We start from the raw sequence: 18,053 nt of genomic DNA, 5'->3' as shown, positions 1-18,053 counted from the left end.
GGGGGGTGTCAAATGAGTTCTGCGATACTCACCCATCATTCTCTTATAAAAAAGAATATCTCGAGATCTATTTCAGATATCCGTCCGCCCATGTGTCCGTCGTTCACACTATTTTCTAATGAGGGATAGCCAGGGGAAATTATGAGACGGGAAGGGAGGAGAAAAGGGTAGGAGAATTATGATAAATTGGAGGTATTGAGAAGGATAAGGGAAAATCAGAAGAGGGGAGGTAGGGGAAATCTGGGCGATGAGGTGTGAAAGGGAAGTGGGGAAATTAGGGATGAAGAAGCAGGGGAAATGAAGTTTGATGACGGGCGGGAAAGTAAAGGGCAATTAGGAGGGGAAGTAGAGAGAATGATTAGAAATGAAGGTTAGCAGGTGAGGGTTGGGGAAGGGAAGTAGGGGAAGTATTTTTCAGCTAAGGAATTAAGTATAGGTGAAAATAGCCTAGGAAAAAGTTCGGGTGGAAAGAAGGGTAATGTAAGGGGAGGGGATGTAGAGGGGTTAGGGGGAGGAGAGGGAAAGGTTTGAACAACTTAATAACGTCATAATATAAATGATCTAAATTATTCTGCGATACCCACCCATCATTCTCTCATAAAAAAGAATATCTCGAGATCTATTTCAGATATCCGTCCGTCCATGTGTCCGTCGTTCGCACTATTTTCTAATAAGGGATAGCGAGGGGAAATTATGAGAGGGGAAGTGAGGGGAAAAGGGTAGGAGAATTATGAGAACTTGGAGGTATTGAGAAGGATAAGGGAAAATCAGAAGAGGGGAGGTAGGGGAAATCAGGGCGATGAGGGGTGAAAGGGAAGTGGGGAAATTAGGGATGAAGAAGCAGGGGAAATGAAGTTTGATGACGGGCGGGAAAGTAAGGGGCAATTAGGAGGGGAAGTAGAGAGAATGATTAGAAATGAAGGTTAGCAGGTGAGGGTTGGGGAAGGGAAGTAGGGGAAGTTTTTGTCAGCTAGGGAATTAAGTATAGGTGGAAATAGCGGAGGAAAAAGTTCGGGTGGAGAGAAGGGTAATGTAAAGGGACAGGGTGTAGAGGGATTAGGGGGAGGAGAGGGAAAGGCTTGAACAACTTAATAACGTCGTAATATAAATGATGTAAATTTTTCTAATTTAATCGACATCTCGAAAACTGTTCGAGATATCGATTTAAAAATTTCAGGTTCCTGTTTCTTGCTCAAAATCTTATTGGTATCCATGGATACCAAGATTGACTTTCTCTTTTAATTTACACCTCAAAATGCATTTTGAAATATAAATTAAAAAATCAAGTCAATAATTTGAACCTAAAAATCGATAGCTCGAAGACTATTCGATATATCGATTTAAAAGTTGAGATCAATGTTGCTCGGAAAAAATCCTATAGGAACCCGCATTAAAACCTTGCCGCCAAATATTTCGTAATCTTGCACTTGCAAGTATGAAAGTGAAAGGGGTTTGATTACAAAAAAGAAAACATTTCGACTAACCTCGATATTCTTTTTATTCCTCGTGATTGCCGTGCGAGTATAACGGCACGAGATGTATAACGACAGGTCACCACCAAGGCAGAAATACAACTGACCTAACACAAACTAGAGATACTCTGGCTTTAGTCTCGCGGTTTCTCTTCTCTCTCTTTATGTCTGCACTTCACTCCGCTGACTACTCTCTCCTCACTACTCTCTACACTCTACAATCCACTCTCTGTGCTCTAATCTCTATTTCACTATACTCTAATCTCAAGTCTACTACTTACAAAAGTCCAAGTTCCTGTTTACTTCACTTTCATGCCCCCCCCCCCCCCCCCAACTTCCTTGGGGAAACGTAAAAACAGTCTCTATTGCAACCCTGGAAATAAAAATAAATGAATCCTTGAACAAAACATTGCATTGGGGAATATCCTAGATTCTGAATTTCTGATCAAGCGACTGAACTTCTTGTTGGTTTGTCTTATTTGTGAGCTTGCGAGTAGAGTAGAGGAACATAACGGCCAACCGGTTATTTTATTATGCGGCCATTCATCCCGCCGCGATTGCCATTAGTGGGCTAAGTGTGCTGTGCACTCTTCTTTTTTCCATCCTTCAATAACAAACAACTGTTCATGGCCTGCAATAATATTATTTTCTGGCATGGCAGTCTGTTTCATTTAATTTTTTTTCATTTATTCATTATTTGGACTTGAAGATCAGTTGAGAGAGATTTCAAATTAATGGTGCTCACGTTTCTTTTGTATTTTATAGATTCAATTGAAATTTGTGTTAATGAGAGAAAAAAGGAGAAAATTAAAAAGGGGAATTTTCAAGAATTATAAGAATAATAAGATCCCCGAATAATAAAATTCCCAAATAATGAAATTCCTGAATTGGAAAATTCTCGAATAATAAAATTCCAGAATTGGAAAATTGCTGCATAATAAAATTCCTGACTTTGCAAACAACAGAAAAATAAAATTCCCGAAACTGTAAGATTCCCGAATCGAAAAATTGCAAAACAATAAAATTCTTGAAAAATACAATTCCTGAAACTGTAACATTCCCGATTAATAAAATTCTTAAATTGGAAATTTCCGGAATAATAACATTTCTAAATTGGAAAATCCCTGTATAATAAAGTTCCTTTACAATAAAGAGGACGACTGAAAATCCCGAAAAATAAAACTAATGACACTGTAAAATTCGCAAGTCAGAAAATTCCCGAATAATAAAATTTTCGAAAAATAAAAATATCGAATTGGGAAATTTCCGAAAAATAAATTTCCCGGCAGTAAATAATATTACCAAATTGGAAAATTCCCGAATAATACAATTCCCGACCGAAAATTGCCAAATTATAAAATATCCTAATTGCAAAATTTCTGAATGGTAAAACTCCCGAAATTAAATATTAAAAATAAGTAAAAATAAATTTGCATTATTGTATTTGTAATTAATAAAACATATTTATAAAAAATTGTAATTGTTTAATTTCGGGAATTTTCCAATGTGGACATTTTATAATTCGGCAATTTTCTTTCGGGAATTTTATTATTTTGGAATTTGTCAATTCGATATTTTTAGATTTCGGCAATTTTATTATTCGCGAATTTTATTGTTTAGAAATTTTCCAATTCGCTAATTTTACAGTGTTAGGAATGTTATTTTTCGGGATTTTTCAGTCGTCCCTACTAAAGTTCCTGAATTGAAAAATTACGAAAAATAAAATTTTCGAGACTAAAATTCCCGAATAATAAAATTCCTGAATTAGAAAATTTTACGAATAATAAAACTCCTGAATTTGAAAAATTCAAAAAAAAAATCCCCAAATAATATAATTCCCGAATAATAAATATCCGAAAATCAAAATTCCTGAAACTTTAAAATTTCCGAAATGGCAAAATTCCCGAAAATATAAAATTCCTCAATAATATAATTTCTGAATTGAAAAATTTCCGAATAACAAAATTCCTGAATCGGAAAATTCCCTATTAATAAGATTCCTGAATTGGAAAATTCTCGAATAATAAAATTCCTGAACCAGGAAATTCCTGAACTAGGAAACTCCGGAAAAATAAAATTACCGGATTAAAAAATTTCAAAATAATAAAATTCCCGAAAAATAAGATTCCTGAAACTTTAAAATTCTCGAATTAAAAAATTCCCGAATAATAAAATTCCTAAATCAAAAAATTCCCGAATAATAAAATTCCTGCATGATCAAGTTCCTGATTGGAAATTATATTTTTCAATGTTTAAATTTTTGAATAAAAATAAAATTTTCTTGTTGAAAATTCAACATTTGGGATTTTATTATCAGAAGGTTTTTAAAAATTTGAAATAAAATTATTTTTTGGTCAATATATCAGGTATTATATTTTTCGTTAATTTCTTTTCGTTGAAGATTCATCTCTTTTGTTGCAAATGTAACTATTTTGTTGACAATTCATATTTTTTGGTTGACGATGCTTTTTTTTAATTAAAAATCTAGGTGTTTTATGCAAAATTCATTTTATAACTGTAAATTCAGCTGTTAATTTGAAAATTTATGTATTTTGTAGAAAATGCTACTTGTATGTTAAGATACCAACTATATTATTTTCGTCTAGAATTGCTCTTTTTTTGATTAAAAATTAATTCGTTTATGTAGAAAAGTTATCTTTATTAGTTGAAAATGAACTTTTTTTGTTAAAAATTAATCTTTTTTGGTTTTAAAGTAAACTCTTTTTAAAAGATTCAACATTTCAACTAGAAAACTCAAAGCTTGGGTTGAAAATTTATCTCTTTAGTAGAAAACTTTAGTATTTTGTTGAATATTTTTCATTTTTTCGTTGAGAATCCATCTTTTCTTGTTTAAATATTCAACTGCTTAGTTGCAATTGGAACAACTTTGTTCATAATTCTTTTTTTGGGTGAAAATTGTTCTTATTTAAAAATTTAATTATTTCGTTAAGTAGTGAATTCATTAGAGACAGTTATACGAAAATTTCGAAAAGAGTGAAAAAAAATGAAATGAACAAAATTTGTTTATTTTTAATATTTTTGAGAAAATTTTGTACGTATAGAGGAATACCTTATGAGGAAGCCTAAAAGGCCTTGAAGGTATTCCTCTAAAGGTACACAAGTTTCTCAGAAATATTAAAAGTAAACAAATGTTGATCATTTTCTTTTTTCTTTCTCTTTTTTCCATTGCCATATAACTGTTTCATTTTTAAACATTCTTTTTAAACCTTCTTCCGAAACTTTTTTACAAAATTTGACTTTCTTATTTTAATTTATTTCAAAATCTACTTCTGCTTGGGGGCCGCTAGACGGGAAAACCGGGAATTTATGAGACCTGGAAAATCGGGAAATGACCGTGAATTTATTTTTTCACCGGGAATTTGACAAATTTTTAGAAAAAAAATCCTTTCAGCTTCAATTTTAGCCGTTTTTTAAATAATTAGTTTGATTGTTATTTTTTCCAATTATGATAACATTCAGTTTAGAATGCGTAATTCGAAAATCTTTCACTTTAAAAATTTTCCATTTTTAATTTGTAAGCGTACATTTCAATATGAGAAATTTAAAAAGTAAATAATAATTGATTGTACGAGACGTTTCGGAATCAGTTTGCAATCTTAGAATGTCCAGATTTTAACGTTAAAAATTAATCTGTTTCAATCGGAATATCTTATTAGTTAAACAATGTCTTTTTTGTAACTTTGTAAACTATTTTTAATTTTTAAATAACTTAAAAATCATATATTTATGATTAAAGGCTTTTATTAAATTTCAAATATAATTTCACTCTAAAATATTCCATTTTTAAGCCATGCGATTTGAAATTTTTTAATTAAGAAAAAGAGCAGTTACTCAATATTTAGAAATATCTGGCTATTCATTTAAAATCATTAATTATAAATTAAATATACAAAACTGAACAAAAAAGGATAAACTTTGAACGTTACATTTTTAATTGTTCTATTTAACCAAATTTTATTTATGAGTCAAAAATTTTGTATTTTGATCTATAAATAAAAATTATACAACTATTATTCTTAGAAAAAATCGAGTAAGTTGAAGAGATATTTAGAATCTTTGAAAAAATTCAAAATTAATAAAAAAATTTGAAATGATTTTAAATAATTTAAACGAAGTGTCTACATGTTCCGACAAAATCCGACTATTCGTACCAAAATTTCGGTGCAAATAGCCCACGGCCTAATTTAAAACAAAACGTAGATTTTGGCAGGTTGCGAACAAAAAATTTAGAAGCTTTTTCAGAATTTTGACAGGCGTCAGAAAAATAAATAAATTTCCTAGGAAAATAGAAAATTATTTTTTATTTTATATAAACAAATTTTAAGACAATTTTCAAATTTTAACCAGTTCCGAGCTAGTACTGGAAATTTTCGAAAGGGAACAAAATTCTGAATTGGAAAAGGAAATTTTTTCCAAAAAATTCTAATTCTGAGTTGAAGTAGGGAGTTTTCAAATTATAACCCATTCTGATTTAAAATTGGTATTTATCCAACAGAATTACAATTTGTCTTGGAACAGAAAATTAAATAATTGAAATAAATCCTGAGCTAGAAGAGGGAATCCTTTTAAAGAATGAATTCTAATTATAAGTTTAAACGAAATATTTTCGAAAAAAAATATGAATTGAAAAATTCTAATTTTTTGTTGAAAGGAAGAATTTTTGAAAATTATTCAACTTTCGGATTTAAATAACGAAATTAAATTTTTTTTAACAAAATTATAATTCTGAGTTGAAACGAGGTATTTTCGAATTAAAAAAATTAAATTACGGGTTGGAACAGGGAATTTAAAAAAAAATCTAATTCTTACAATTGGTTGGAATGGAGAATTTTTGAAAATAATTAAAATTCTGGATTGGAATAGGGAATTTTTCGAAAAAATGTAAATTTCGGATTTAAACAGGGAATTTTCAAATTGTAACAAATTTAAGTAGGAACTGGAATTTATCCAGGAGAATAAAAATTCTGAAAGGAAAATTATATTTCTTAAACACAATTATAATTCTGAGTTTAAATGGAGATTTTTTTAATCGAATTAAAATTCTGGATTTGAGAAGGAAATTTTTAATTTAAAATAAATTCTCAGTTGGAATTGGAGTTTATTCTAGAGAATAACAATTCTCAATGGACAATTGAGTTTTGAAACAAAATTATTATTCTGTATTGAAACGAGGTGTTTTTGAAAAAAATTTTAATAATGGACTTGAACAGAGAGTTTTATAAAAAAATCTAATTCTTACAATTGGTTAGATTGGAGAATTTTCGAAAAGAATTAAAATTTTGGATTTAATCAGGGAATTTTCAAATTTTAACCAATTCTGAGTTGAAACTGTTATTTATCCAAAAGAATTATAATTTGTCTTGGAACAGGGAACTTTAAAATGTAAATAAATGAATGAATTCTAATTCTAAGTTGGAACGGGATATTTTAAAACAAAAATTAAAATTATGAATTGGAACAGGGCATTTTAAAGAAAAATTCTAATTCTTAGTTGAAACGGATAATATTCGAAAAGTATTAAAATTCTGGATTCAAACAACAAATTTTCAATTTTAAACAATTTTGAGCTAGAATTTTAATTTATCCTTTATCCAAGAGAATAAGAATTCTGAAAGGAAAATTGAATTTTTTAACAAAATTATAATTCGGAGTTGAAACAAGGTATTTTCGAAAATAACTAAAATTTCGGATTTAAACAGGGATTTTTCAATTTTTCACCAATAATGAGCTCCCAGTGGGCACAAAATTTGGCGACGTCTTTACGATATCGTTACGACATCTTTACGACAGCTTTACGACATCCTATGTCCATGTCGTTTCGGTGTCTTTGCGATATCGTAAAGACATCGTCGGGTCATACGAATTAGTTACGACATCGTAAAGACACCTTAACGACATGGGCATAGGATGTCGTAAGCTTGTCGTTAAGATGTCGTAACGATGTCGTGAAGACGTCGCCAAACTTTGTGCTCACTAGGCTGGAACTAGAATTTAAACTGATTTAAACTGGTATAATTTAAAAAATTTTTAAATTCTATTAAACTTTAATTTTCAAAGTTTAAAATTCAAGAGTTTCACATTGAATGCTTTCATTTGCAGTTCAGTTTTTATCAATTCCAAAAAAAAAAACAATTTTTAGATTTAGTGTTCAATTTATCCGAATTTTCAATTGAAGGTCTTGATGTAACTTGAAATTCGGTTAGTTCGGATTGCGTAACGTGAAAACCATTAATTATTCCTGTTTCAAAAACGTGAAGCCTAGGACTAGTCACTAGGTCCACGTCCTCGTGGCTTTGTCAGTGATGCGTCGGCGGTCCCTGACCCTACTTATTCATGACTTGTGGTATTCATGATTTATAGTATCCTTGACCCATGACAGAGCTTAAATATTATTTTCACGTTTAACTTTAAGACTCAAATAGAGAAGTCAGTTGACGTAGAAAAATGAAGTGGTCTGATACCTTAATGACTATTGTGACAATCGCTTTACCTGAATAGACTCAAAATCCAGCCCCAAAAAATGACCATTAGTGTTTAGTACAACAGTCAACATTTTACAAAGTCGAATCACTCTCTAATCTACAATACCACACTCCCACCTTTACATTTCAGATTAAATTGTATTGAATCGTTTCTATTTTCCACAACTAAGAATAGAAATCCCCACTATTTCCCACAACAGAGAATAGAAGTCCCCACTATTTCCCACAAAACGTGTCATCAGAGACAGTAACTGTCTTCAATTACAGTTAAGAATGATTAATGATTTTACAGTTTTATCGCAGAATCAAATTCTGGTTATTCATGGTCATTTCAAATCTGCGGTCGTGAGAGTATCGGAATAATAACCGAGTGGGAAATAAGATAAAATCAATTTCTCACATGCAACTTCAGGAGCCTGTTTTCAGGGTACCTTATTTGATTACAGGAAATGCTTAAAAGATAATCTGGGACAGGTCGGTTTTAAACTTACCTGAGAGAGACACCACTTTAGAATGAGAATCTTCTTTTAAAAAAAACTTTAAAGATTGAACAACGCTTAAGGGGGGGGGGGGGGGGGGGTCAAGACATTTTGTTTCGATTTGTTACGGAAGGGGGGAGAGGGTCCTTCACTCATGTACGTAATTTTTTCAAATTCGCAAAAACTCTCTCCTCAAGATTATCTTTTTAGTTACAAATTTTATTATTTGGTTGTAAATTTAACAATTTTCTTAAAAATCATTCTTGTTGGTTGCAAAATTAACTGTTTTATCAAGTTAATTTTTTTGTTGAAAATTCATGTTTTTTTGCTGATAAGTTAACTGAAATCTTTTTTGGATGAAAACTATTTGTTCTAATTTGTCCTTTTTATTTAAAAGTTCACATTTTTAGTAGAAATATTTTATCTTTCTTAGATAAAAATGCAACTGTTTTGTTAAAAATTCCATTAATTCTTAGAAAATTTGATAAATCATCTGCTACATTTTTCGTTGAAAATTCATCTTGTAAAAATGAGAAGTTAAAGTTTAAAACATTAAATTAATAAAAATAATAATAGGTAAATAAATGATCATTTAATAATTAATTTAAATAAAATTCAATCAAACATTTATTTTGCTGTTGTAGATTCATGATTATAGTTGATAATTTTTATTATTGGTTAAAAATCTAAATATGTAATATAATATATTTTAGGTAAAAATTGAACTATTTGTTACGAAAAATGTTTAATTAAAGATTCATCATTTCAGTTAAAAATTCATACATTTGGCTAAAAATTTAAGTATTATGTAAAATTCATTTTCTGTCGTTCGAACGTTAATTTTTTACAGAAAATTTAACCATTGCATTTTTTTTAATTTCTTAGTGAAAAATTCATATTTTTGTTTAAAAATTCAACAATTTGGTTAATAAATAATATTCTTTGTTTTTTCATTAAAAATTCATTTTTTGGTTAAAGATTAATGATTTTTATTAGAAAATTCATCTTTTCAGATAGAAATTCATCTATTTGGTTAAAAATTTAACTGCTGTGTTGGAAAATTTTTATTTCGGTAAATTTTTTGCGGTAAATTTAACCTTTAATTTTTTAGTAAAAAATCAATATTCTTAGCGAAAATTTTATCTTTTGGGTTAGAAATTCAGCGATTTGATTGAAAGTGAAACAACTTTGTTAAAAATTAATTTTTTTTGTAAATTCATAATTTTTGTTGTAAATTCTTTTTTAAGTTAAAGGTCCATCTTCTCAGTTAAAAATTAATTAATTTTGTTGAAATTTCAACTACAGCGTAGAAATTTTTTTTTTGGTAAGAAAGTTCATTTTCTTACTGTGAATTTAAGCATTCAACTTTTGTTTGAAAATTGATCGTGTGTAATTTAAAATTTAAATATTTGGTTGAAAGTGAAACTACTTTGTTAAAAACTCGTTTTTTTATGTATTTGTACATCTTTATTTGTAAATTGAACTATTTCGTTAAAAATTTATATTTTCAAACTGAAATTCCATTTTTTAAACTAAAAATTAACTTTTTTTAATAAAGTTTTATTATTTTTAGAACTAAAAAACATTTTCCGACTTTCTGCCGCTCTCAAGAAATAGTAGTCTGTATCAGCTCTCACGATTTAACTCCAAGTCATTTTAAATTACACTTTTGAATAAAATTTTATTTTTTTAACTGAAAAAAGAGAAAAGGCGACCAATTTACAATAATTAGTCCCACGTAGTGTCCTAATTAAAATAGAACTTCGAAAAAAATTTCTGGCTTTCTCCCGGTCAGAAAAAATTGAAGCATATTTCAGCTTTCACGAGTTAATTCCAAGTAATTTTAAATTGCAATTTTGAATAAAATTTTACTTTTTGAACTGAAAAAGGTGAAAAAGTGACAAATTTACAAAAGAGGTTTTATATTTTGTTCCATTGAAAAAAAAACATTACCAAATTGGCCCACGCACTTAAAAAATTATACGTAATTATGTTTAAATATTTGATAACAAATGATTAATTAGAGTAGTAAATTAAGGAGAATACCTAATTAAATATCAGATGGAGTGATGTAGTCAGCAAGGCGATAAAAGAGAGACTGCAAGTAAAACCCCAACGACCGTATTATGCAATCGTCAACTTTACGCGTTTTCTAAACATCGCGATATTGACAAATTTCTTATCAGAAGAAATAAACAACAAACTTTGTGGCCACAATAATGCTTCATGATGTATCTTTTACTTTTGTTTAATTATACATCTTATGCAATATTTAATTCATCAAACAGAATATTGTTTTTTAAAGAGGAAAAGATCGAAGGAAAATAGTTACAGAAAGGAAGCAAAACATGAAACAGATGTGCAATAAATTTTAATTTAAAAACTCCTCTACAGCAAAATTTTTAAAAACATCATTTGTTATCTGCAGTCAGGAAATAGACTTTCAGTATTAAATAAACGCGCGTAAAGCGCGCCTTTTCAACTCTCGATTTTTATTTCCTAATAATTAAAATATTAACAATTACGAAATTCATTATTAAACAAATTTTTTAATTTTAAGTTTTAAAACATATTGACTGATATTGAATGTAAAACTTTCTACTTTAAATTATGTTAGTTTATATTTTAGAATTGAATAATTTTAAATTGATTTTTTTAAAACATAAACTTTCAAAATGAAAATATTTTAGACTACAATTTGGAAAATTGGACAAGTTCATTAGAAAGGAGGTGAAATTGAATAATTTCTGATTCAAAGCGTTAAAAATTAAATCATTTAAAATTTAAGAGTTCTGAATTTAAATAATTTTCAATTTGAAAGCGAATAAAAATTCACAACTTGTAACTGAAAAACTCGTTGTAAACTAAATTAAATGATTTTATTTAAAAGCTTCTGAAATTCTGAATATTTTTGTATTGAATAAAAAATTATTATTATTTAACATTAAAATTGACGAGCTAAATTTGTCTAATAAGATCAAAAAATGCATTCATCATTATTTTCACCATTCAAAATGTAAAAACGTTTGATCATTAATCTTTCAAATATAATTATTCTTCAAAAACTTTCAATATTAAGCAATGATAAATAGGAAGCATTTAAAATTTAAAAATATCTGCAACGGAACCGCGATGTGATATTAAAACTTGTTTTTACTCAAAACCTTTAAAATTTTAATTATTTTAAGTTAATTAAAATCGTTAAAAAATGTCAAAGTTGTTGATGACGTTTTTTTAAAATTAAAAAATTTCAATTTCAATTTGAATTGCAAAATTAAAACATACGAAAAAGAAAAATTTTTTGTTACATTTTTTTTCAAAGTGAAAAGTCTACCTCTACCATTATATTTTTTATGCCGGGATTCATCTCGCTTGCGTAAAATTTTGTTTCTATTGGGTTGGAAATTGAATTACTTTGTTGAAAATTCCATTTCTTTTGAGTATGAAATTAATTTTTATCAACTGAAAATTGAACTATTTCATTTATGGTTAAAAATGATATTTTCAAGAATTTGTAAAAAAATAATTGTCTTGGTAAAAAATTGATCTTTTCTCGTAGAATTAAATTGTTTTTGATTAAAAATAAAATATCTTTTTGTTGAAATATTAACATTTACATGTTTCGATGAAAATTCATTTTTTTTTTGTTCAGATGGTAAAAAATTAATTTTTCTTTAGTTGAAGATTGATCAATTTAGTTGAAAATTCAACTGTTTTGTTATAAATAAGCTCGTTTACTAAAAATGGATGTATTTTCGGTTTAAAAATCTAACTTCTTTGTTAGTAAAAAATTAATCTATTTGGTTAAAAATTAAACTTTCGATTTGAAACTTACCTCTATTTCGCTGGAAATTGTTTTTTTTTCGTGTGTAAAACTAATTTTTTGGTTCGGAAATGCAGTTACTCCATTTTTTTGTTGAAAACTTTAACTTCATAATTTATAAATTAAACTTTTTGACGGAAAATTCATGTATTTTGTTAAAAATTTGTCCTTTTTTACTCGAATTTGACTGGTGACCTTTATTTCAGTTGAAAATTTAAAATTCTAAAATTAATCTTCTAAAACATTCGATTTTTTATTTGGTGAATTAAAATTTTTTTTTAATTCTTCCAATTGGGTAGGAAATTAATTTTTTGTTGTTGAAAAATTCCTCTATTGGTATAAGGAATCAACTATTTTGTTACAATTTTTTCCTTTTCCGTTGAATTAAACTACTTAAAAATTCTTTTTTGTTGAAAATTCTTATTTTTAAACTGATATTTAAGGATTCTATTTATGGTTAAAAATTTGTTTGTTTTAGTTTAAAATTAAACTACTTGTTTGAAAATTCATCTTTATTGATCGAAAATTAACTTTGTTATTGAAAATTCTTCTTTTCCAGTGAAATTTGTTTTTTTTGCATTTTTTTTTAGTTGTAATTTCAATTGTTTGCTTGAAAATTCATGTTTCCTGCTTAAAGATTAATTTTCTTGTTAAAAATTTAAGTTTCAACTTTTTAACTGGAAAAATGAGATATTCTGTTTAGAATTGGTCGTTTTTTTATTCAATTCAACTCATTAATAATTCGTTAATTCGTTGTCGAAAATTAGTCTCCTTAACTGAAAATCGAACGATTTGACTTTTGATTGAAAAAGAAAATTTTAGTTGAAAATTCAACTATTTTGTACGAAATTAATGTCCCTGGATGGAAAAAAATTTTCTTGTTAAAATTTGTTCCTTTTCGTTTTAAAAGTCAATTGTTTTCTAAAAAGTTCAAATTTTTAGCTTGTCTGAATTTACCACTATTTTGTTAAAAATTCGTACTTTTGGATTGAAAAATTCATTTCCCTTGGCTAAAAATGAACTTTTTTGTCGAAAATTGAACCGTTTTTTGAAAAAATCATTCTTTTTGGCTTGAAAATTCAACTACACTGGAACTCGGATTTATCACCCACTCCAAGGAGGGCTCCAGCGGCCTTAAGTGGTAAATCCAGACCGTTCAAACGTAATTTAGGGTTGTCTGAACCATTTATAAATATTACGCAATATTAGGAGATGAGCACCCGCGCACTGCGCCTTTCAATTCTCGGAAGCAGTGAATCTGGAGTCTTTCAATCTAAGTTCTAGTCTATTTAGTTGAAAATACAACTACAGCCGATTGTCGGTTGAGCCACAGTGTTGAGGGTTGCCTGCTAGTAGCCTTGTTGCTAAATATAAAGGATCGAAACGTAAACAGTTAGGGCTGTGGTACCGTTTCGAATTAGAATGCATAATATTGCGCAATCTCCGCATGCGAGTACTCGCGTATTACGCCTTTCACTACGCTGCTGGTGTTTTTCAGACCAGAATATCAACTGTCTCTCGTCCTTCCCGCTGAGATGCTGTAGTGCCAGTCAGGGGCGTCGCAGCCGTGTGGGCTGGGTAGGATTGAGCCCACCCATCCAATCGCTGAATCTAATAACAAAATAAACCTAATATTTATCTTTAATTTATATTTTTGAACATATTTTCGGTGAGCCTACCCATGAAAAAAATCGTTCCGACGCCCCTGGTACCAGCATTTCTAGGAATTACTAAAACGCGAATGGCTAAACCGAATGTCGGGTGTACTCAATTTGTTTTGTCGATAATAATGGTGTTTAATGTATCCACACGGACTTAAATTTGATTTTTTGTTTGCAGATGTATCATCATGTTTAAAATAAATTATTTTGCGAAATAATGTGATCATTGTTGACTGTTTATATCTGTCATTGTGATTTACGTGGGTGCTAAAATGCAAAACATCTTGAAAAGAAACAAGGGGTGATTGCTATAATGAAGTCAGTGATATTCTGATAAGATTAAATTTGTAAAGTAGAACATTTGCACTTGCAAAAGGCCGATGATAATGAGAGAATAGAGTAACTGAGGGAAAAAATGTTATCTTAAAATAAGGATTGACCCTTTTTTCTTGTAAGGTTCTTTGTTCTTCGAGTTACCTCTGTACACTTGCAAACGATCCCGTTTCACTTGGTTGCACCAAAACCTGCCTCATTCCACTTTAATGCACGTTTAAATTTCTCCAAAAGAATTCTCGAATATAGCTTTCAGTGTAAGTGTTTAAGACGAGGTTTGAAACAGTTCTGGTAATCCGCTGGACCACTCGGTTATCCGAATTAGTAATCCTATGTAATCGCGGTATTTCAGTGTAATCCGTTGTAATCCACTTTTGATCCGGGTAACCCGCTTTTAATCCAGACTAATCCAACCTAATCCAGTTCTAGCCTTGAGTAATACAGTTATAATCCGAAGTAATCCACTTGCAATCCGAAGTATTCCACATGTAATCCGCTTTAACTCACTTATGATCTTCAATAATCGACTTGTAATCCACGTTAATCCACTCATAATATGTAATAATCCGCTTTTGATCCGGAGTAATCTACTTGTAACCCAGCGTAATCTAAATCTGATATGGAACAATCCAGTTCTAGCTCGGAGTGACAAACTTTTTATTCATAGTAATCCAATTACTATACTGTAATTCAATTGTAATCCAGAGTAATTCAATTATAATCTAGAGCAATCCACTTGTGATTCGGAGTAATCCGATTGTTAATCTGAGTAACCCATTTGTAATCCAGACGAATGCAGTTCCAATCTGGAGTAATCCAGTTCTAACCTTGATTCTAGGTAGAGTTCTGCCACAGATTTCCACTGTTTTGATTGGCTACGATTAAACCGGAACTAGAAGTGATGAAAAGCGCGCGATTTTTAAACCAAATTTTTCAATAAATTTACAATTTTGAAGAATAGAACGAGAAAATTAATATTGTCAGCTGAAAATTCGACTATTTTGTTAAAAACTTGTTTTCTGGGTGAAAAACGAGTTTTTTCAATTAAAATTTTTTTAAGAAATGTTGGCAAAAATTCGTAGTTTTGTACACGATTGGAACCCGAAATATATATTTTTTATCATTCTTGTCTTTTGATAAAATTAGTTTCTTTTGCTAGAAAATTAATCTTCTTGGTTACAATATTCTGATGAAAACTGGTTCTTTGTTTGATTGAAAAGTAATTTTTTTAAATGTAAATTTAATTATTCGACATTTGGTTGAAACGTGATATTTTATAGTTTAAAATTCAATTATTTTGTAAAAAATATATTTCTAACGTGGAAAATTGATTTAGTTTGTTGAAAATTCGTCTTGTTTTTTTGAAATCATTTTTTAAATTCAATGTTTAACTATTACATGATTGATTTAAAATTTACATTTTGCAAATTCAACTATTTTTTTGGAAAATTCATATACATATTTAGTGGAAAATGCGTCTTCTTTAGTGAAACATTAATATTCTGGATTAAATATTTATTTCTCTGGTTGAAAATTTAACTGTTTTCTGAAAAATTCATTTTTTGGATAAAAATGATTTTTTGTTTGTTTGTTAAAAAACTGAACTATTTTGTTGTAAATTTTTTGTTTTGATGGTTGAAAATAATTTTCATAACTAAAAATTAACATGTTCCATTTTTGGTTGAAAATGAATCCTTTTTTAGTTGAAAATTCATCTATTTGGTTAAAAATTCATGTATTTCGTAGAAAATTATTGTTCATGGCTGATACTTCATCTTTTTGCTTGAAAAATCGCCTTTTTTGGTAGAAAGTTAATCTTCTTAGTTTAATCTCTTCTTTATTGATAATGTGTCCCCAAAGGGTTTACTTGACTTCCATTCCTTACAATCTCTCCGCTTATATCTATTTTTTTCAATCTTATCCTTTCCATATATGCAATTATTCACAACTATTTACATAAGTCTTATATCTAGTTCCTTATCTCTATTTCCTGCGATAGCGCAATTTAGGACTTATTAGCAAACGAGTGAGCGAGCGAACGGAGGCGAGAGTGCAAGCGAGAGAGAGAGAGAGCATGATAACACAAACGCATCTTAGTCTACTTAACTTTTACCTTACCATTACTTCAAATCTTTACGCTTCTAATCTAAGCGACTTCCGTTTCCTTTTTCTTTCTTTTTTTTTATACCTCCATGTGCCTTTTTTCACATGCATTCTTTCATTCTCTCTCATTCGCTCCTCTAGCACCCTTCAACTCCTTCATGCATTCTTCTCCTAATCCATCCTCCCCTAGAATCTTAACCACATTCTCTTGCCAGTTTCTTTTATCTTCCATTCCTCTCCTACATCCTCATGTATGAGACAGTACATGCTCCCATGTTTCTTCGTCCCATTCACATATTCTACACTTTCTGTTTTCTTCTTTTTCCCAGTACACCCCCTCCCTTACCTCGCTTCCCAATCTGAATCTTGCTATTCTGGTTCACCTTCTATCTCTCCATCCCTTTTCTAAATACTTTGGCATTCCTTCCTTTTTTATCATCTTATACCATTTATTGTATTTTGATTCCTCAATTATCCCCCATCTTTCTATTAATTGTCTTTACCTCTCCCTCAGCTTCGTCTCAAATTTCCATGTCCTCTTTCCCCCTCTAATACATAACTTATCCCTTCGCGCTTCTTCTCTCACCATATATCCTGGCGTCCTCTAATCTGCCCCTAGTGTCCACCTTATATACCTTCCTCATAAACTCTCAATATCTTTCCTTTCTTTCCATCCCCATATCCCTGCTCCATAACCTAATACTGGCCATATCAGTGTATCACATAACCACATTCTCCTTCTCGAATTTTTTTAACCTTTTTTTCCTATTCCCCATATCTGTTTCATTACCCCTGCTGCTTTTTTTTATCCTTTCTCTTATATGAGCTGTATGACCTCCATTCGTTTGCAAGATATATCCCAAATATTCATACTCATTTACTTCTTCTAACTTTATTCCCTTCTATCTACCTGACCACTCTTTCTTCCTTCCCCCTCCTTTTTTAAACCTCATTATCTTTGTCTTTTCTACATTTACGTTCAGCTTTTTCCCATCTAAGTATTTCTCTAATTCTTTAATTAATCCCGCCATCCCTTCTTCATCCTCTGCCATCAACACTATGTGGTCTGCGTATGCCAGTGCATATATCTTTTCCTTCCCTACCCTAACTCCTCCCCAACCATTTCTCCTAATTTCTTCTTCCAAGTCTAATATTATTTAATTAAATTCTGATACTCTCTTTATTAATCCCTCTCTTATGCCCTTTTTTACCATAACTTTTTGTATTTCGTCTCGATCTAATGAGTCAAACGCCGCCTTTAAGTCCACGAACATTGCTATCATTGCCCCTTTTTCCCTTTTAATTCTCTTATTTACTAGATAGTTCGGAACATAGATGTTGATTATTACTCTCATTCCTTTTCTAAAGCCTGTCTGATTGGGTGACTCGATCTTTTTTTCTTCAACTTCTATCTTCAATCTCTCGGACAAAATAGTTACATATACTTTATACAGTGTTGGCATCAACGTCACCCCCCTATAATCTTTAACGCCCTCTCCTTTTCCTTTCTTTACTATTGGTATAACTACTCCTTATTCCCATAACTCTAGCCAACCCTGTCCTCTCTATACTCTATTACACATTACCAGGTGTATACATATGAAACCGGTATTTTTTCAAGAAAAAAACACATTTATTTCAAGAGAATGATAACAAATATTTTATTCAAAGTATGCGCC

At 29.8% G+C, this 18,053-nt stretch overlaps 1 protein-coding gene across 3 annotated transcripts in view; it reads right to left on the bottom strand.

Moving 5' to 3' along the window:
- The window catches only part of LOC117169091 (cyclin-dependent kinase inhibitor 1-like), a 58,989-nt gene that overhangs the window by 11,087 nt on the left and 29,849 nt on the right, over positions 1-18,053 (bottom strand). Inside the window, exon 1 of one of the 3 annotated variants that reach the window (XM_033355217.1) lies at positions 10,501-10,536. The exons of 1 other annotated variant lie outside the window; for it this stretch is intronic. The gene's annotated coding sequence lies outside the window, so the exon portion shown is untranslated. Of the gene's footprint in view, positions 1-1,484; positions 1,600-10,500; positions 10,537-18,053 lie in introns of those variants that run through there. One more of the 3 variants, XM_033355216.1, reaches the window with a different exon arrangement.

Source organism: Belonocnema kinseyi, chromosome 3 (genome assembly GCF_010883055.1).
Source record: "Belonocnema kinseyi isolate 2016_QV_RU_SX_M_011 chromosome 3, B_treatae_v1, whole genome shotgun sequence".
In the NCBI taxonomy this organism is placed as follows: Eukaryota; Metazoa; Arthropoda; class Insecta; order Hymenoptera; family Cynipidae; genus Belonocnema; species Belonocnema kinseyi.
This window is presented reverse-complemented; position numbering and strand designations above follow the sequence as displayed.